This window comes from Cydia pomonella, chromosome 8 (genome assembly GCF_033807575.1).
Source record: "Cydia pomonella isolate Wapato2018A chromosome 8, ilCydPomo1, whole genome shotgun sequence".
NCBI classification, from domain to species: domain Eukaryota; kingdom Metazoa; phylum Arthropoda; class Insecta; order Lepidoptera; family Tortricidae; genus Cydia; species Cydia pomonella.
Window position 1 is genome coordinate 11,859,391 of NC_084710.1, and position 18,511 is coordinate 11,877,901.

An 18,511-nucleotide genomic window follows, 5' to 3' on the forward strand; every position below is an offset into this window, starting at 1 on the left:
ATCTATGAATGCCTCAATAGTCCTGCCCTGCACCACTACGTCCTTGAAGTACTTAGAACTGGGTTTAGAGGTAATATCTGAGTCTAAACGATTAATTTTCATGACCTTCGGTATAGTAGTGTTGGAGCTAGTCGATTTATCGCCAGGGACGCTGTTCTTAGTAAAACACTTATCCGCTGTATGTCCTATCCTGTTGCACTTTGTGCATTTAATGATGGGTCTAGTACAATAAAGGTAACTATGACCAGGTTCCTTGCAATTATAGCAACCAGATTGCTGCGCCAGCTTGTAACCAGGTTTAGATTGAGTTGTAGTATTCCCCCCAACAAAAGAATTACCCGTGGCTCTATTTCTGACGTGGTAACGGTCTGAACTAATTTGACTGGATTCTTTGTAACTCATCAGAAAAGGCAATAATTGATCCGGGCGAGTACAGCGCAACGCTAAAGCACCCGACCTAAGCGTTCGATCAGTAATTCCATGTATTATACAATCCGCGGCGCGTTTCCCTACTATGTCACACTGGTTAACCAGACTCAGTTTTTCGTAATAATATACTTCTATGGGTTCGCTAAACTTGCTTTTCCTTTTGAGCATGTCCTCCAAGATCTGGCCATAGTTTTGGTCACAAGGAAATGCGTCTAACAATTTTGTTTGCCACTCTTGCCAAGTAAAAAGAATCGTATTTAGGCTTTCGTACCATGTCTTGGCCAGACCTTGCAATTTCTGCATGGCGAAATGCGTGGTAGTCCTCTCATCCCAACCATACACAGCAGCGCATTCATTAACCTTCTTCAACCAAATATCAATGCGTTGATTTTTGGTGGAAGGGTCAAAGCCAGGTAGGATGTTTTTGTGGTCTATTTTCTGTAAAGGCAGTTGTGCGGGCTGTGCAGGTGGTTGAGATGTAAGACCACCCCTTAATTGTATAAGAATATCAACTAAATCTCTTTTAGAAAAAGAAGGGCTACGTGACCTTTCATATTGTCCAGCGTCGTCACGATGCTCTGCTTGACGGTTGGCCTGTGTCTCAGACCGATGATCAGCATGCTGTTCCACCTGCTGCTCGGCGTGGCTTGTGACCCGTTGCTCAGCGTGGGCCGAGGTGTGGTGCCGACCAGGTGGAGACCGGCTGCGGTGCATCCGGCTCGTCGATCTTCTGTCGCAGTTACGTCTTAAAGAACGACGCCGGCCTTCAGCTTCCCGAAGTCTTGCTCTTTCTATCTTCAGCTCCCTTTCCAACATGTGACATCGCGCGCTGCCAGATTCTCGACTAGGATTAAGCGTAGGGCTGGGACTCCGTTCCTTGTCACTAGGGGCCCTTCGCTTTCGTGTAGAACCCCGATCAGGAGGTTCCGGTGAAGACATGGCGTCTGAAACTCAAAACGAAGGCATTAGAATAAATTTGTAGTGAACACCACCACTAATAGCGTTCATGTCAACTGTTTATTTATTTATTTATTTTGTTACATACAACTATAGGAATATAGAATATAGCAATAAGAACTACATAATAAACCATAGGAATGTACTTAAAGGGGAAATGATGCATTGTGGTTTTCACTACCAGGCAACTAAAGGACTAAACAGAGACCGGTAAATACGGTACAGGGAAAAACAAGTAGCAATGTTCAAATTCGAGGTGTGAGGAACGTGTATAATAATAGTAGGTAATTTAACCTATACAAGCATAAAATATCACAAGTTTATTAACCTTGTATTGTATTTCCTATTAATTGAATAGTAATGATGAGTGGCAAAATTGTATAACATAAGGCACCAGATTAATTAAATACCCACGTTCCTCGCAGTGTCAAATTAAATAATAAAATTTGATTAACACGGATTGGGAAAACAGCCAAATTAATGTATTCTATACGTAGTGAAAGTAGTGGGATAAATCCGTTCCCTATAAAATACTTATAGTCAACGTCACGTTTTTATTCAAAACCGATTGCACCCACTCTTGAAAAAACAGAAATGTAGGTAAGCATATTTATTTCTATTAAATGCTATTTAACGGACAAGAAAACACGACCAGTACCGTGGATCTTCCAGAAATATGTTTCCTAGTTAACGCATGTTGTGATGTCTACCCGAAAACTAACAACAATTAGGATGGTAAATAATAAAACCACTTTTATAATAAATGTTCATGAAAACTATGGATTACGGCACAAAATGTTTTGCTAACTCGACTGACTCACAGGTAGGTAGTCGTATATAACTATTCTTAACACTGCTTTTAACGGCTGTACGTATTCAATAATACATTACGTTATTTTATGAAGGTAGACGTCTAAGCGATGAATTTAATATCTCGAAAAGCTACAGCACTATTTATATGGGTAGCACCAATCCGAGTTTGGACCCTAACTTCATTACTAGACCTAACGAACGTAACGAAATTTAATTAACTATGTTTAAAACGAAAATTGGTTCGAAATTACACCGTGCTATAATTAAAAATAAATTGTGGGTGTGTACTTACGTTTTGGTTGCGTTTTCCAACTTCTGAAATATAAACACAACTCACTCGAACTATTGGTAACTCGGGTTTGGTAGATGTGGAGGTTACTTGAAACTCAAACTTGAGACAAATACTTTTATTATCTAGTAAAACTAGGTAGGTGTTTTACACGACTGTCTTTCTTCACGACGGACACTAGCATGTCGCAACTGGCCCGGTTCCCAATCGTCGACCCTCGTCATCCCCTCCAATCGATAATCACCTCACAGATTTCAACCAATCACCGATCAATAATATCGCGCCATTTTACTATAGACCGATATTGTTATTATCCATATATACCATTATTATTATTTTTTTTAATTAAAAATAAAGCAATCAGATACACGAACCCTAACATTTGGTACAGTCAAGTTCATAAATGTGTATCAATTTTTTCACCTTATCGCAAAGGATTAAGGTGAATAAATGTATACATATTTATGAACTCGACTGTACACGAACGTTTATTATAATTATCAACAATATGCCGCAGTGATACGTTTTATCTGTGTATTATTGGCCACCCTGTACATAATCCTTTTGCTTCACAATGACGTTGATTTTTTTTAGTGGCTACGCTGCAGTGTTGGCCGAAACGTTAATGCCATTAACCATTATAAATTAAACCGTAAACTGTAACCGTCCGTTACGGTTTACGGTTCGATTTATAATGGTTAATGGTTAATTGCAATTAACGTGCGGCCAACACTAATAGCCAAGCGGTGACTATTTCACCATTATGCATGGTAAAAAAATCTCACGTAGGTATTATATGACGTATATGTATAACTATCATTCGCTGAACCTATTTCCTTAAAATTGCAAGATAATATCTGACTCCCCACTGGATAACACAGTCGTGTGCTTAAACTCCTTAAAGGAACCGAGGAAACCCACCTATTCCAAGGAATCGTTTTACATCGGATTGCCGAGGGAGCGGTCGCGATCAGTCGGACGATATTTAGCTGTCTACGCGGGGTATTGCAACTGTAATAACATGCAATGTAGGGTGCATTACCTATCAGATGCCGTGGTCTGCGCTGCGAGCGTGCTAGCGCTAAATGTGGGCCCGGCACGATTTCGATTCGTTATCAATTCTGCAGAGGCAAAGATGTGTAGACGCGACGCTATGGGAAGTGGTGTTGACATTTTCCAATGTTGTCATTTTCTCTATTTTTTGTAAGTAAACGGTTTTACCACAAGCGAAACGAACGATTAGTAAAATAACTTTGAATTCATAAAGTTCAACTTATTGACTTTGCTAGGAATGTTCTTTGAACTAATGACGCTATTACGACGTTCTGTGTAAATTCAAAGTGATTTCTCAATTTCAGAAACATTGTTATGATGAGGGTTGGGGTAGAATGTATGTATAGTTATCCGCAACTTAAAATTTATTCAGAACCCTGGCGAAATCAATTGTTTTGCGAGATTGACAATCAGTTTTGATGGCTTATAAATGATCTCATTTATTTCTTAGTGTCCTGTTTAACACCACTTGAGCTTCCTTTACAATATCATCAGTTGCTTATGTATCATGATGTCCTAATAAAACAGTCATGTTTTGCATTGATGACATTTAATATTACTAGTGATATAAATGTTGTCTGCAAATGGAATATAAAATCAAAACAACTGAATATACTACAGTTATTTATTTAAATGGGGAAAATATATTATGTAGGCGGTGTCCTGGCGAGCAGTGGCTACTAGGTAAGTAGGTACATGGTATTAGAGTAGGTAGCAGGTCAATTCGGGTTTTAGTTATTATTATTAGATCTGTTTCGTTTCCAATATGTTAGGTGACGTTTTTGGTTAAAGAGATCTCACTTTTGACACTGACAGATCAGTATCATATTGGAAATAGATATAATAACTAAAACTCGAATTGGCCTGCAGGTATGAGTACTTTTAAAGTGAATAGTGATGGCACGGCTTTCTTCGCTTGGTATGGAAATTTACTGTGGGTGCCTGGATAATTAACTGGTAAATACGTTTATTTTATTTTTACGGGATTAGGGAACCAGAGCTCAATCCTGCTCGTGCATAAAAGGACGCCTTTGGTGTGCCCAGCGGTGGGTCGTAGGTACCGGTAGTACAGGTGGTAGGTAAGATACGCTTATTAACTTACTTTTCATTCATCATTTCAGTTAGGTATAAGTACTTACTTAAATTGTAAATTGTAAAAAAATTATGATGTACCTACGTGATAATAAATTTTAAATACGCGCTTTTAAAACAGTAAATAGGTATACGCTGTAGATTTTCTGAGCCTTTTCACCCATGTCTTTTAGAAGTATTAAAACAAATTAAATTATTTTCAGAATGCCTCAAGGCATGAAATCCGCCTATTGTATGTTATACTTGTATTTGTACAATAAAGTTTAAAATTACGAATTTAATTATTTTTAATTTACGAGTTTAATTTGTTTTTATTTCAAGTAGCACTACTATTATTATAAATTATAAACTGAAATAAATGTCATATATGTACTAAGAAGTAACCTGCCGCGAAAGCAAAGGACGCTAGTTCGATTCCAGCCTGGGGCACTGGAGGCCTAGCTTACTTTTTCTTAGTATATATTATGCCATTAGACCATCATGGTATCTTTCTGCTTTTGTTAATAGATTTTGTCTTGCACCTAATAGAATACAACCTTTATTATATCATTTACGCCAAAGCGTTTCGTTGCGCTCCCGAAGCATGCACTGCAGGGGTCGGAGCCAACCCAAAGCGATTCAATTTGTACCATTGCATAATTTGGGAAACTTTAAATTATTCGTATTGCATTATGAATGACACCGTAAGTAGATGGGAGATAACGTCCCAAACATTACGCAAGCACTGTTGTTTCGACCTTGTAGTGCAGTTTGCAATCGTTTTGAACTCTTAGTAACACGCTTTTTTATAAATATCAACAATTCAATTTTCGGTTATCTCTGATCAAACTTGCCAAAACAAGACGTGGAATATTGCTTCGTACGCAATGGAATAATCGACTATCACGATGACTCGTGTTGTGTTGTACGGCGGTTAACTTCCTGACTGTGCCACTCGCTCGTGTTTTGTTTTGTTTTGTTTAGAGTGCATCTTAGTACTTCGGTATTCGTAAGAAATGAGTCCTCGACAATGCTTATTTACTTTGCGGAAATTGGCGCACGCATCTCGATATTTATTAACCCCCCCTTATTCATAAAACTTAGCAATCTCATAGAAATCTTAGTTAAATTTAGCTTCTTTCTAACAAACAGAAATGTAAAAAGGGATGACGGATAGGGACAAACAATTTTCAACGGTTTGTTAGGTTTGACAGACGATTATGAATAACGCTATAAGAGAATACATAAATCACTGTACTGTACTGTTAATTTTAGTGTTATCTTTATGTTTATGCAACGTGTCTCTACCCTTTAGACGTAGATGAAGAGAACGTGTCGATTAGGGTATTTCTAACTTATGTACAAAGTCTCACTCCAAACGCCACAGTATTAACGGGGAAATTAATGATTTACGATTTAATACTTTGGAACATCCTGTATGTAGATGCACGGTAATTAAAGAGTATGTCATGTCACTAGTGCCACTTTAATCTTAAGGTCATTGTGAACGACTAATACAGTATGGTCCAATTTATTGATGATTTATTTGAATTAATTTAACTTTTTTTACCTAATTAAATAATTTACCATATTAGAACATTCCTGAGAAGGAACTCCACTCGGGATCTCGGTCAATGTCCAGAGAGTAGAGACACCTTGTATTTTTATTCATTTATTGTCATTCAATCGACATAATAACTACTATTAATAACTTACTACTGACAAACAGCATGAAATATGTACCTACTACAATAGTATTTTATGGAATCGTGATAAGAGAGCTTTTCAGTCGAGTACTGTCTTTCACTCACAGTACTTGTACTCAGCAAGCTTCGTTGCCTAAGTAAGGTAGAAGATTGAAAAGCTTGATTATATCACCATTGTATACAATATTTTTGCGATGACAAACTACGAGTCATCTGAAATATTTTTTTTAACTATAAAACCTAAATAATTTATGAAAATTGGTAAGTATCACGGTAGATAAAAATGTAGTACAAAAGACATAGACGCGCGAAGTCCACCGCCCGCCCGTCCCCAGTTTAGTCCTTTCTATGGGAGCGCGGCGGCACGTGATTGATATTTTTTTATAGTTGACTACAGCGTATAGAAAAGAATATTATACATATGTTAACGGCAACAATCATGGGACATTTAACAGAAAATTTGGAGTATTTTTGATATTTCACCAACATCTGTTAAACTTCTACCGCTTTATGCTTTATAATTTGAATGTTCAATTCGTCCTTTTTGTTTTCTATGTATTTAATGAAAGGTTCTTCAATTATTTTCAATATTATTCACCAATTAAAAAGATTGTTTTTTGCTCCAGTTATGGGATGTATGGTGCAATTAAATAATTAAACTTAAGCAACTCTTTGGCTCTTATTTATGGTAAAATGTTACCAGCGATGACAAACGGTTGGTAAATACTTGTTTTACGGGATTGGTCTATACCATCCCATTACTGGTGCCTGTTGCATTATAGGGGTGTTTACTATAATTGAGTTGGAAGCCCATACATGAAAAGTACGCAATTTTGGTTAGCTATACGAAATCTTAATTCAACCATTACAGACGATGAGTAGAAAAACAGATTTTCGTGGTGTTCAGTTTTGAAGGTCCGCCTAATACGCTACTTAGAAGTTAGAAGAACGTTATTTAACGAGAGAAATGTACAATAACGGCAAAATATATTAATATCATCTTACAATTGTTTTCACTTACCATTTTGTCAGTGAAAGTTATTGTTTCGAACAGCATCTAATGAAGCAAGACACAATCGGTCCAAATACGAACACGCAGGTTATAGAAATTAATCTCAAGGAAATGATCACCTGGGCCACAGTTTGTTTCCTTACCTTTCACTGTCCTGTGCCTTGAGCACCATTTAGATGTTAGCACCTGTTTTATCATGTGCATGATGGTGAATGGTAGGTTTAAATATAAGCATACAGTGTATTCATCCTTACTTGTCCTATCATACAAACACCTCTCGAAGACATTATCACACGTTTCTCTGGAATTATTTTGTATTAAGCAGAATCGTGTGCAAACGATACTATCAAGCTTAGAAATAATTAATAGTGTAAAAATTCACTGGCTTGGTCAAAATGTTTTAATGTTTATCCTTTTATTTTTTATGATTAATTAACGGTTTTAATTCAAAATATATTTGCTGTAATTGTTGCCTTCCTCTGAAATTTCATATACTTTCTGTCCCGCCATGAACAAAGTTTGCCCACCACTGCACTAGCCCATGCTCCACCAACTGAGCTACCGAGACCACATCCGCGGACAGCGAATATTTCCACCATATACGCCTTAGGGAGGCGCCCCTAGCGACATCTACCGTAATAGTGTTACACTAGGTAGCTCAGTTAGTAAAGCATGGACTATTGATTCAGTTTCATGAGTTCGCGACTCACCCGAGACAGTGAATTTTTCCACTTTTAATTTACATATTTCTACGCTTAAAAACATCTTACGTAATTCAGGATCGTAAATGGTATAGTCAGTATGTATAACCGAGTTTATTAATAAATCATCCCAAAAAGTAACGTAGTAATTAAGTGTAGGTATTTACTGCACTAACTATGAACTTATTTTTGGATGCTAGTCACGCTAGTTTAGGATCCTAAGTTAGGCTAGGTTGACACGGCCTTAATTTTTCCCGTATACCTACCTACCCTTTACTGCAAAATCAGGGGGCCTTCCGCGAAAACCGAAATAAGCAAATTGCGGGGATCTTTCTCTTTTACTCTCACTAAGACGTAATTAGAGTGACAGAGAAAAATGCCCGCAAATTAATGAACTTCGATTTTCGCGGTTATATCCCAGTACGGGAAAAAAGAAGGCCGTGTGAATCTAGCCTGAGGATTCTAGTTAGGACGACGGAATTAAGACTAAGCCAGTCAAAATAAAATGTATAGGTATATTAACTGTCATACTTACCCCTTTTTTACGGTTAAATTCACGAAATTGATATTTTTCATGATATCTTCCGTACAATCTATAGGTATTGAGATGACCGTTTTTTCATTGCTATTCGGAAATTTAAAGCAGTGCCAGGATGTCAGGACACATTTGCAATCTATGTATGAGAGAACCAATGTTTCAAGAGCGTATGCTATTTGCTCCTCATACCAGACAGCGCACCCAAACACTTTTTTCCTAAACAAGAAGGATTATAAATTACAACAGCCACAAAAACCGTTACGAGAAACCTCCACTCCCTTCAGACTTGTATAAAGGCATCTTAATTTCGCGGGAGTCCAGGAAGCGCTGGCATCAGAGCAGTGTTTGGAGCCTCGTAATGAGCCCTAATGCGGCCCCGCGAGCCTAATTTGAGCCCCATTATGTTGGAAATTGTTTTTAAAAGGCCACCAATTTCGGTAAGTGCGTAACACAACATTCAATTAGTGTCTGATCCAGTTATCCGATTACGTGTTTGAGCGTCGTCGCTACTACTGCAGACATTACCATGTCTGTAACATGAATACGGTTTGTATGAATTTATTACCTATGTATTAACTAACTTATGGTTAACTTGTTAAAATTAAATATTTTTTTAAACAGCAAAAAAAAACTCACACATATGCAAATATTGATTACGTAACTATATCAGTTTTACTAGCTATTTAACGATCTTTCCAGGGGAGGAACTGGTACAAAGTAGACTATGTGACAAGTATTAAGATGGTCAGTGTATGCATTACTTAATCTTAGTATGTGCTCTATGCCTTACTTGATGCAACATGACAACACTAAAGTTGTCTATAACTGTCAGACACTTAATCCAAAATCCATCCTCTTTCTGAAATCCTACCTCGTCACGTTAACATGTAATTGGAATAAGCTCCGCTCCTACTGAAGTAATGTACCTATAGCCTATATCTCTTATTATTTTGCAATACAAGAATACGGATTTACATGTTTGCTGTTTTCTTCGTCATCCTCTCAAGACTATGGGGTTCCACGCGCACTCTGCGTATACCCCTCAATAACAAGATGTACCTATTTTTAGGCTATCAATAGAAAAAAAGATGTATTTATAAACGATATAATATATATTTTAGGATATCACTAGAAAAAAAATGTAATTATAGATGTTTTTTTATTAACATAGATGTTAAAAAAACAACATATCCGGAACCCACAAGTCTCTCATGAGTCCAAAATACCAGTGACAAATTTTGAATAGGTTCGACAGGTTCGTGTAAGTTTTTTTTATTATCCATGATAATACAATTCAAGTAGACTGTTGTAGCATTCATCGATTAAAATTCATGGATATTCAAAACCGATTTCAACTACCGATTAATTGGCTATTACGTTCGGCGCCAATTGCTGCTAATGTTATCATTTACTCTCCTTGTTATTGCATTTCCTTTAATCGATTTATTGGTCTCGAGTGGTTTCCGACCTCACAACAAACAGAAGGGAAGTGCCTTGAATCAAAAGCGCATTAATATGTATAAGCTTTAACATATTTTATTACAATATCGATCATATCGATATGATAATTTTGTAAATGCTTGAATCGCTCATCTATATTGGATCGATTGAATCTCGGGCGTTAAGGTCATTTCTTTTGATATTTAAATGTTGTTGGGATGTTGCGCGTCATCTAGGCCTTTCTGGGCCATAATGAGGTGTGGAATGACAAACTACCCTCTTTTATCACCGCCCACCGTCTGTTGCTATAATGAAGCCAACATCCGCAGGCGTATGTATCGTACCTTACTTACTCGACGAATCTCTTTCTCCATCAAACGCGGCAGAACAGAAACATACCGTGTAGAGTTGTATTATTGATTGCTTTTTTTTGGGTCTTTAGCATTAACACAAAAATATATTAATCATCCATATTCTATAAAGACAACTTTAATAGTTAGAAAAATCTCACAAAGACAATAATATTGCTTTATTTATTAGGTACGATTTCTTCACGCAGAATTTAAGTAGTTATATGAGTAATATACCCATTTATAGTATAGATTTATACACTCGTATCTACTTAGCTAGGTACAAAAAAATCGGTTTATCTATTTATATGTGATTTAAACAGTAGATAAGTAGGTATAGTTGGTCAAGCAAATCTTGTCAGTAGAAAAACGCGGCAAATTTGAAAAATCGCGGGCTAGCAACACTGTGTTCGAATAATTCCAAAATCGCGTGTAATCTGTGTTTTATCTGTAGAATGTGGATCGTCCATCTTGTTTGTTTACATTCCGAATCGGTGCTAATTCAAGAGAAATTTCTGCTCCCAGCATTAAAATAAATATCAATATATTAAATAATATTGTGCATGACCATAAGCAAAGTCAAGATGCCTACAATGTAAGTAAAATCATGCTCGTTGATCTTAACCATTAGAAAATTTTGAGGTTATGATAATTACTTCAAGATCCCGGAGAATTTTTAAGATAATGTGCAGTTTTTTCTGTTTCAGGGTTAAAAGGCTTAAATAAAGATAAAACGTATGCCTAAATATATCCAATAAGACCACGAATTGTGCCCTCGAAACCGCAACTGATTCGATTGTTCCCAATATCAACAGACGAAGTCCTCAAATATTTTCAAAGGTAACTTTTTTAAACAATCTTAAGACGTTTAAGAACCTTGATTATACCTACTTTCTTTCGCAACATCAACCTAATACTTCCATATGTTTGTTGCAGGATTAAAACTCGCCCAATATAAGGCGTTCGTAAAAGTTTCTCTTCATACAAAACTTGCCTACGGCGGTTTACGTACATACGTGTACATGTACAACGCAAACAAGACGAAAAATAAACTTGTTAATTAAAAAAACTAAAAAAATTGGGACAATAGTTTAGATTATTATTGTAAAAGTTGTCCGTTTGTTAATCATCACGAAAATATATTATTTAGGCTGATTTGTTTCATGCACTCAGCTATTGCACATGTATACCTATGGAAAATCCTAGTTTATACTTTCTGAAGTTGGTATGTACCTATTTAAAAGAAGTTTTAAGTCGCTTTACCTGTTTGTTCAATAAATTAAAATAATTTATTCAGTGTGCATAATTTTAGAAAAATATTTTAACATTTAAATCATACCTTCTTTTATCCAGAAACAATATAACTCCATATTACTCACATGAGTGGAAGTTGTTAAGTTTCCATTGTCAAGGTATCTTTGATTAATATTTTGAGTACCTGAAATTGTGTCAGTTCCTGACAAGTCTTGAATAGACTAATGTGAAAGTTAATAAAATTTCTTAACAGCATTCTCCTGATATCTAAATGACTTTTTTAAATATCTACATATAAAATATGATCTAGCCAATACATATACCTGTATAAAAACAGTAGTGTGAGCAAAACCTTACCAAGCTAGCATGTAAGAGTGGTCTCAGAGATATTGGAATATCTCTGTACTATAAATTAGGCAAATTGCTTTAGACTAAGTTTTATGTGTAACTACTACTATAAGAATACATTTTGAAACTTGGAATGGAAACTTTAAACTTGAAATTACAAATTTTCAAACAGATCTGTTTTATGCTTAAGATGCAATAAGTGACTAGGTACAAAGTATTCTGATGCTTGGAGTGGACCAGTAACATTGGTAACTTAATGATATTTTTTCAATGAATGGCCTGAATTAAGTGTAAGTAAGCTAAAGTGACCCGTATCTTAATTGCCTTGAAATTAAATGAACACCAAAATATCTGCAGTTGTGTTTTATTTATTTTTAATCTGTATATTTATATAAATATATTGTAAAACCATTTCAAAATTACACTGGTATGTGAATGTGACATTGTTCAAGAGAAATACACTAATTTACAATTAACAAGTGGCATAATTATTTTCTTTGGGCTTCTTCAGTTTCTGAACTGATGTTAAAAACAGCTTTCTACCGTGGTGCTCATGTTCTCTTTGCTCCCTATTTGTCTTCTAAGTTAGCTAAAACAGAATAAAACCATATCAAAATGATGTAAATAGTCCAGATATTTGATATTTAATAAGCCCTGCAATTGTGACAAGAATAGTTACAGTGATACCCTACCAGGGCTACCGCTGCCAGTGATGGCTCAGGGGTTACTTACCTAGGTTTTAATATTTACCTATATAAAACAATGGATTGTTTTATTCTAGTTAAATTCAGTAGTATAGGTACCTACTAACAGATCGTTTGGTAAAAAGTACTCAAGTGCAAATGCCTTAACCTTTACATTTATTTAGCTATGACATCTTCATGTTTAAGTTGAATATATATGTAGCAGATCTGCTCCTAAGCATACCAAAGGTTAAGAATGCGAGCGCTCGCCTTTTGCGTCCACCTTTTACTAAGCATACAAACCTTTATTTTAATTCAATCTATTGATATATTTTTCGATTGTACCTACCTAAATATGTCTAATTAGCTTTTGAAGGTTGCATAAAGGAGCATTTGTATTGCATTTTATCGTGATATATCTTTAATATTGAATTCCAACCGAGAAATCTGATAATATATTAAAATCCAGCTACCTGCGGAAGCAATGACTTGATTCAAACATTATTTTCTCCAGCATAGTCCGTTTGCAAATAGGTATTTTTTGATCTCGTTTATCATATTGATTGACATCGTTTTTACTCCAGTTTAAATTGTCCCTCTCATAATAATAACAATTTCCAAATGCTTCAATAAACCGCGAGCGGCAGTTTTAGTTGACGTACGAAGAGCGCGCTCAGCGGAAAAAAAATGTTTCGGTTCGATGTACATTGCTGCTTTTCTTAGCGCAATACTGCTCTGTGAGTGTTGCCATACTTCAGTTTGCTTTACATTGCTACTGACAGACTTTGCTTGACAGACTATCGATACGAACAATGTCCCAAAAATATTAGAACAATAAAAATATGCATACCCGACCTTATTTCCCATATATTAAGGTGTATTAATATTTTTCGAACTTTGTCGCCCGTATTTATAGACGTGACCGTACCTATTATTGATGCTGTGCTTTACTTATTCTATAAAGGCGTTTCTTCTTCTTGTTGTGCCATGTCATCATCTGACGTCGGCGACCATCTCTCGGAACTTATTTCTATCTTTTGCTATTCTGCTCAGGTTAGCAGCGTCCTTAATATGAGTCCAGCTTTTAATGTTATCCATCCAGGCTAGCTTCCTTCTTCCTCTACTTCTTTTACCCTCTATTTTGCCTTCTATTATTTTCCTTAGAATTACATATTTATTGTTACGATATATATGTCCAAAGTATGAGATCTTTCTTTTCTTTACTGTTTCCAAAAGTTCCAATTTTTTCTTCATTCTTTGCAAAACTTCTACATTGGTTATTCGATCTCTCCATGATATTTTTAGCATTCTTCGGTAGAGCCACATTTCAAAAGCGTTTATTTTTGCCTCGATGGTTCGGTTTATGGTCCAGCCGCAGGTCCATGGTGTCGAACCATACATAAATACAGATAACACGTAACATTTAACCATTCTCCATCTGAGTTTCAGGTTTATATCTTTGTTAGTGAATAGCTTGTTCATTTTCATGAATGTACTTCTCGCTATCTCTATTCTTGTACGTATCTCTTTCCGTGGGTCCCATTTTTCATTAAGAGAGCTTCCTAAATACTTGTAATGTTTGACTCTTTCAAGTGGCTTACCGTTGATAGACAGCGTGGTCGATTCCACCGCGTTCTTGCTCATTATCATGTACTTGGTCTTTGCTATGTTCATTTTTAAACCGTAATCTTCCACGACAGTATTTAAGCGGTTTAAAAGTTGTTGAAGGTCTTGTAGGGAGTGAGCTAAGATAACGGTATCATCGGCGTATCGGAGGTTATTTATCACTGTACCGTTTACTCTGATACCAGTTTCAACGCCATCAAAAGCTTCTTGAAATATAGTTTCGGAGTAAAGATTAAACAATAATGGTGATAGGATGCATCCTTGTCTCACTCCTTTACGTATTTTGATATCATTAGTGCCAGATGTTCCGACTTTAATGTGGGCTGACTGGTTCCAGTACAGGTTTCTGATAATTCTTTGATCTTTGCTGTCCACTTCTGTCCTGTTGAGTATATGCATTAATTTGTCATGTTTTACGTTATCGAATGCTTTCTCAAAATCAATGAAACATGCATATACTTTATTATTATATTGCAAACTGTTCTGCACTAGCACATGAACTGCAACTAGGGCTTCTCGAGTTCCTAAACCATTTCTAAATCCAAATTGGTTATCTGATATAATTTTGTCGATTTTGTTATAAATTCTCATGTGAATCACTAGCGTTGGCCTTTTTAGGGAGCGCGAGGAATGTGGATTTTAACCAGTCTTCTGGTAATGTTCCATTATCATAAATATTATTGTATATTTTAACTAATAATTTCAAATTGTCGTCATCTAACAGTTTTAATAGTTCTACATATATCCCATCTGGGCCAGCAGCTTTTCCGTCTTTCATAGTTCTTATTGCTTTTTCAATTTCTATTTGGAGTATTGGTGGCCCCTCCACGTTGCTTTGGGTTTCCATCACGTTTGTATCCAAATCTGCTCTATCATCTTCGAACAGTTGCTCAATATACAGTTCCCATGTTTTACATCGTTTTTCGTTATCGATTACTAGTTTGAGAGTCTGTTAATTTACCTATTATTTGTTTCCTATGTGTTTTAGTAAATTCTTTTATTTTCTTGTGTAAATTGAAGCTGTCTCTTTTCTCTTGCAGTTTTTCAATTTGTTCACAATCTTCATTTAAGCACCTATCCCTAGTTTCTCTGATTTTAGTTCGGATAACAATATCTATTTCTTTGTATTTTTTTTTTTAATCTAATCTATAAAGGCGTTTAATCGAGTATAAGTAAGTATATGACAATTACCGTTATTTTAATGAGAAATTATAAATTTCATGTTTGTTATGTTATCGTCGCACTTACTGACGCAACGGTCACAAGTGATGATTATGCAGGTACACAATACACTGCCGCTCAAAATAATTAAAAAATTCAATACGCTCTTCCCGCCTAGCCAACATGCCAATCGTTAACGCTAGTCATCTCTCTCTATCACTCTTCCGTATTAGCGCGACAGTGAGAGTTGCGTTTCGTTCGCTACAGAGCGTTAACCATTGGCATGTTGGCAACGCGGACTAGTTAAGATATGTAACCCATCTTTAAAAATCGTTTCCTAGCACTAAAAGTCTAAAACCTTTCTCGTTTTAATTTGCTGCTTATATCAAAAATACACGTTGTATGAATACCTCACTTTGATACCATTCAGACTAGTATTTTTTAAACAATTGTTTTTTTTTGTATGACGATGATTTGTGAAATTCTTAGTATTAAATTTACAGGGTGGACATTATACAGGGTGGACATTATACTAGCAGCAAGCAATTTTATCTCAAATGTTTCTGTTGTTTAAAACACGTTGTTTGCTCGATTAATTTTGAAAAAAAAGTGACAGTGATTGGCACCCAAATTCTCCGAATTTTGTAGCTCTTGACTTATTTCTGTGGGGCTATCTAAAATTACGTGTCTATGCTAACGAGCTGGTGAAATTTAAACAGTTAAAGTTAAAACCGACTATTCGACACAAATGTACTAAGGTAATGCCAAAAATGTGCGAATAGATGCTGAACATTGGGATGATAAGGGCTTACATTTGCCTGCTGTTAGAGGTGGACATATGTCAGACATTATGTTTCGCATGAATTTGCCAACCCTGAAGAATATATTTTTAAAACAATACCTAATAATTTTTGAACTTAATACAGTTAAAATTTAAAAACAAAATGTATACTTCTTATTTGCCCACCCTGTATATGGAATAATATTTATATCAATAAATTGCTCTGATAATTAGCTTAAGATAATTATATGTAATACTGTCTTACTATTCATAAGTGCTTGTTGCTAGGCCTACATGAATAAAGTATATTTGAACTGAACTGAACTGAACTACCTCACCTGTTTTTTAAGGAGAAAGTATTACAAAACTCCAAAGTCAATGTTGAAAAATTCTTTAAAAATAACTAAACTAACTAACTAACTATTGTGGCGCAGTGATCCAAAGAGGGTCTTGGCCTCCAAAACGAGAGAACGCCACCTGTCCCGATCCTGTGCCACTTCCTGCCAGTTATCGGCTTTGAGTTGGCACAGATCCGCCTGTACACTGTCGCTCCAGCGGTATCTGGGCCGACCCACTGGACGGCGACCAGTCGGTTGTCCCAAATAAGCTCTCTTAGCACCTCGACCCTCACCCATCCTCAGTAAATGGCCGAACCAGCGAAGTCTGTGGCATTTCGTTTCGCCAATGATATTGGGTTCGGCCACTAACTCCTCGATTTCGGCATTCTTACGGATCCTCCAGGTGCCGTCATCTCTCTTGATAGGTCCCAGGATCTTCTGTAACACCTTTCTTTCCGCTACCAGGAGCTGACTCTCTTCTTTCAGTGTTAGTGTCCAAGCTTCGCAGCCATACATAAGGATTGGTCTTATTATAGTTTTATATACCCGTAACTTAGTATTTCTGCTGAGAAGCTTGGACGCCAACACCTTATGGAGGGCTGCGCTGCATCGCAGGGCGTTTTGGATGCGTATGTTGATCTCCTCCTGTCTGGTGTTTGTGTCGGTAATCGTGCATCCGTGGTACCGAAATTTGTCAACTCCACGATAAACGGTGCCTCCAACATGAAGACTGTCACGCTTGACGCGTGTGTTTTTGTACCGTTTCATGTGGAGGTATTCGGTTTTCGACTGGTTGATCCTGAGACCTATCATAGACCTATCAAGTCTAAGTTTTGTCTTTAAAAATAAGGACTTTCAAAACAAGTTAGTGGTTTATAACTTCTCCTTTAACAAATATTTAATTAAAATACTACTACTAGTGTGAACAAACAATTTTTCACGTCAGCAGCTCGAACAAGGGTAATTTGCTGCTTAAAAACAGTGAGCAAAATCGCATTTTGCTCACCGAGTGAGACAAAATAACATTCAAGTGACCTTTAGATTCGAATGTCATTTCAACGTGCGGAGCCTAATACAAGTTCGAAATATTTGGATTCTATTGTCTTTATCCCTTTCATGTCATTAGCAAAAAGAAAGAGACAAAAAAAGTGCATACGTAATTCAACGGTATATTTACGGTTTATAATAGACACCCGAAATAAGTCAGACCGCATCGTTCCAAAACACCCTACGAGTCTTCATTCGTAATAATTAATTAATGAAATAAAAGTTTAAAATTTAATAAAAACACCATATTTTACGTATTTTATTATACAATCAAAACAATGAACTTATACAAATTTACGCAATTGTTACGCAGTAAATAATTCTACTTAACTACTTTTAACGATCTCTACTATAGTTGACAAATAGTAGTATCCGCAATTCGGACCGGATCTTACAGTTTTTTTTTTTACAAAAAAAAAGTTGTCGGTTGAACTGTCAATTGATGTTCGTTAATTCATTATTTTCGTATTATTTTATTGAAATTTCTTTCGTTTTGTTTTATTGCGGTAATTAAATTGAATTGTTAGAATACCTTCAGAAAACATGAGTGAAATAGTGATCCGTCCGTCTGGATTACATTTTTCAGGTTGTATTTTTTGATGGCTGACTGACGTGAAAATTTTTGTGTACTACACGAGATCAAAGTTATTTACATCTCGTGCGCTTTTGAGAGTTTTGAGTCCCTTACTGCGCTCAAGATTCTAAATTCTATTATAGAATCTTTCGCTTGCACGGGACTCAAAACAAGCACTCGAAGAAATATCAAACTTTGCTCTCTCGTTGTACAAATAACTATTGTTGATCTCCCATACACATTTTGAATTTCGCGCCTTTTCTACTAACTACTACTAAATTGGTTTGCCGGTTATGTTGAAACCATTGTGTTTAGTCATTCAAATTAGATAAAGGATTTG

The 18,511-nt window shown here is 36.1% G+C and overlaps 2 long non-coding RNA genes across 2 annotated transcripts; one reads left to right on the top strand and one right to left on the bottom strand.

Annotated features, from left to right (window-relative positions):
* Window positions 1-10,690: 10,690 nt before the first annotated feature.
* On the top strand, window positions 10,691-12,313 carry LOC133520583 (uncharacterized). The gene is made up of 2 exons (XR_009799776.1): window positions 10,691-11,199; window positions 11,296-12,313. It is a non-coding gene; the product is annotated as an uncharacterized LOC133520583 (long non-coding RNA).
* Window positions 12,309-13,433, bottom strand: LOC133520584 (uncharacterized). Its single transcript, XR_009799777.1, has 2 exons — window positions 13,118-13,433; window positions 12,309-12,550 (listed from the first exon to the last, which is right to left on the bottom strand). It is a non-coding gene; the product is annotated as an uncharacterized LOC133520584 (long non-coding RNA).
* Between the last annotated feature and the right edge of the window lie 5,078 nt (window positions 13,434-18,511).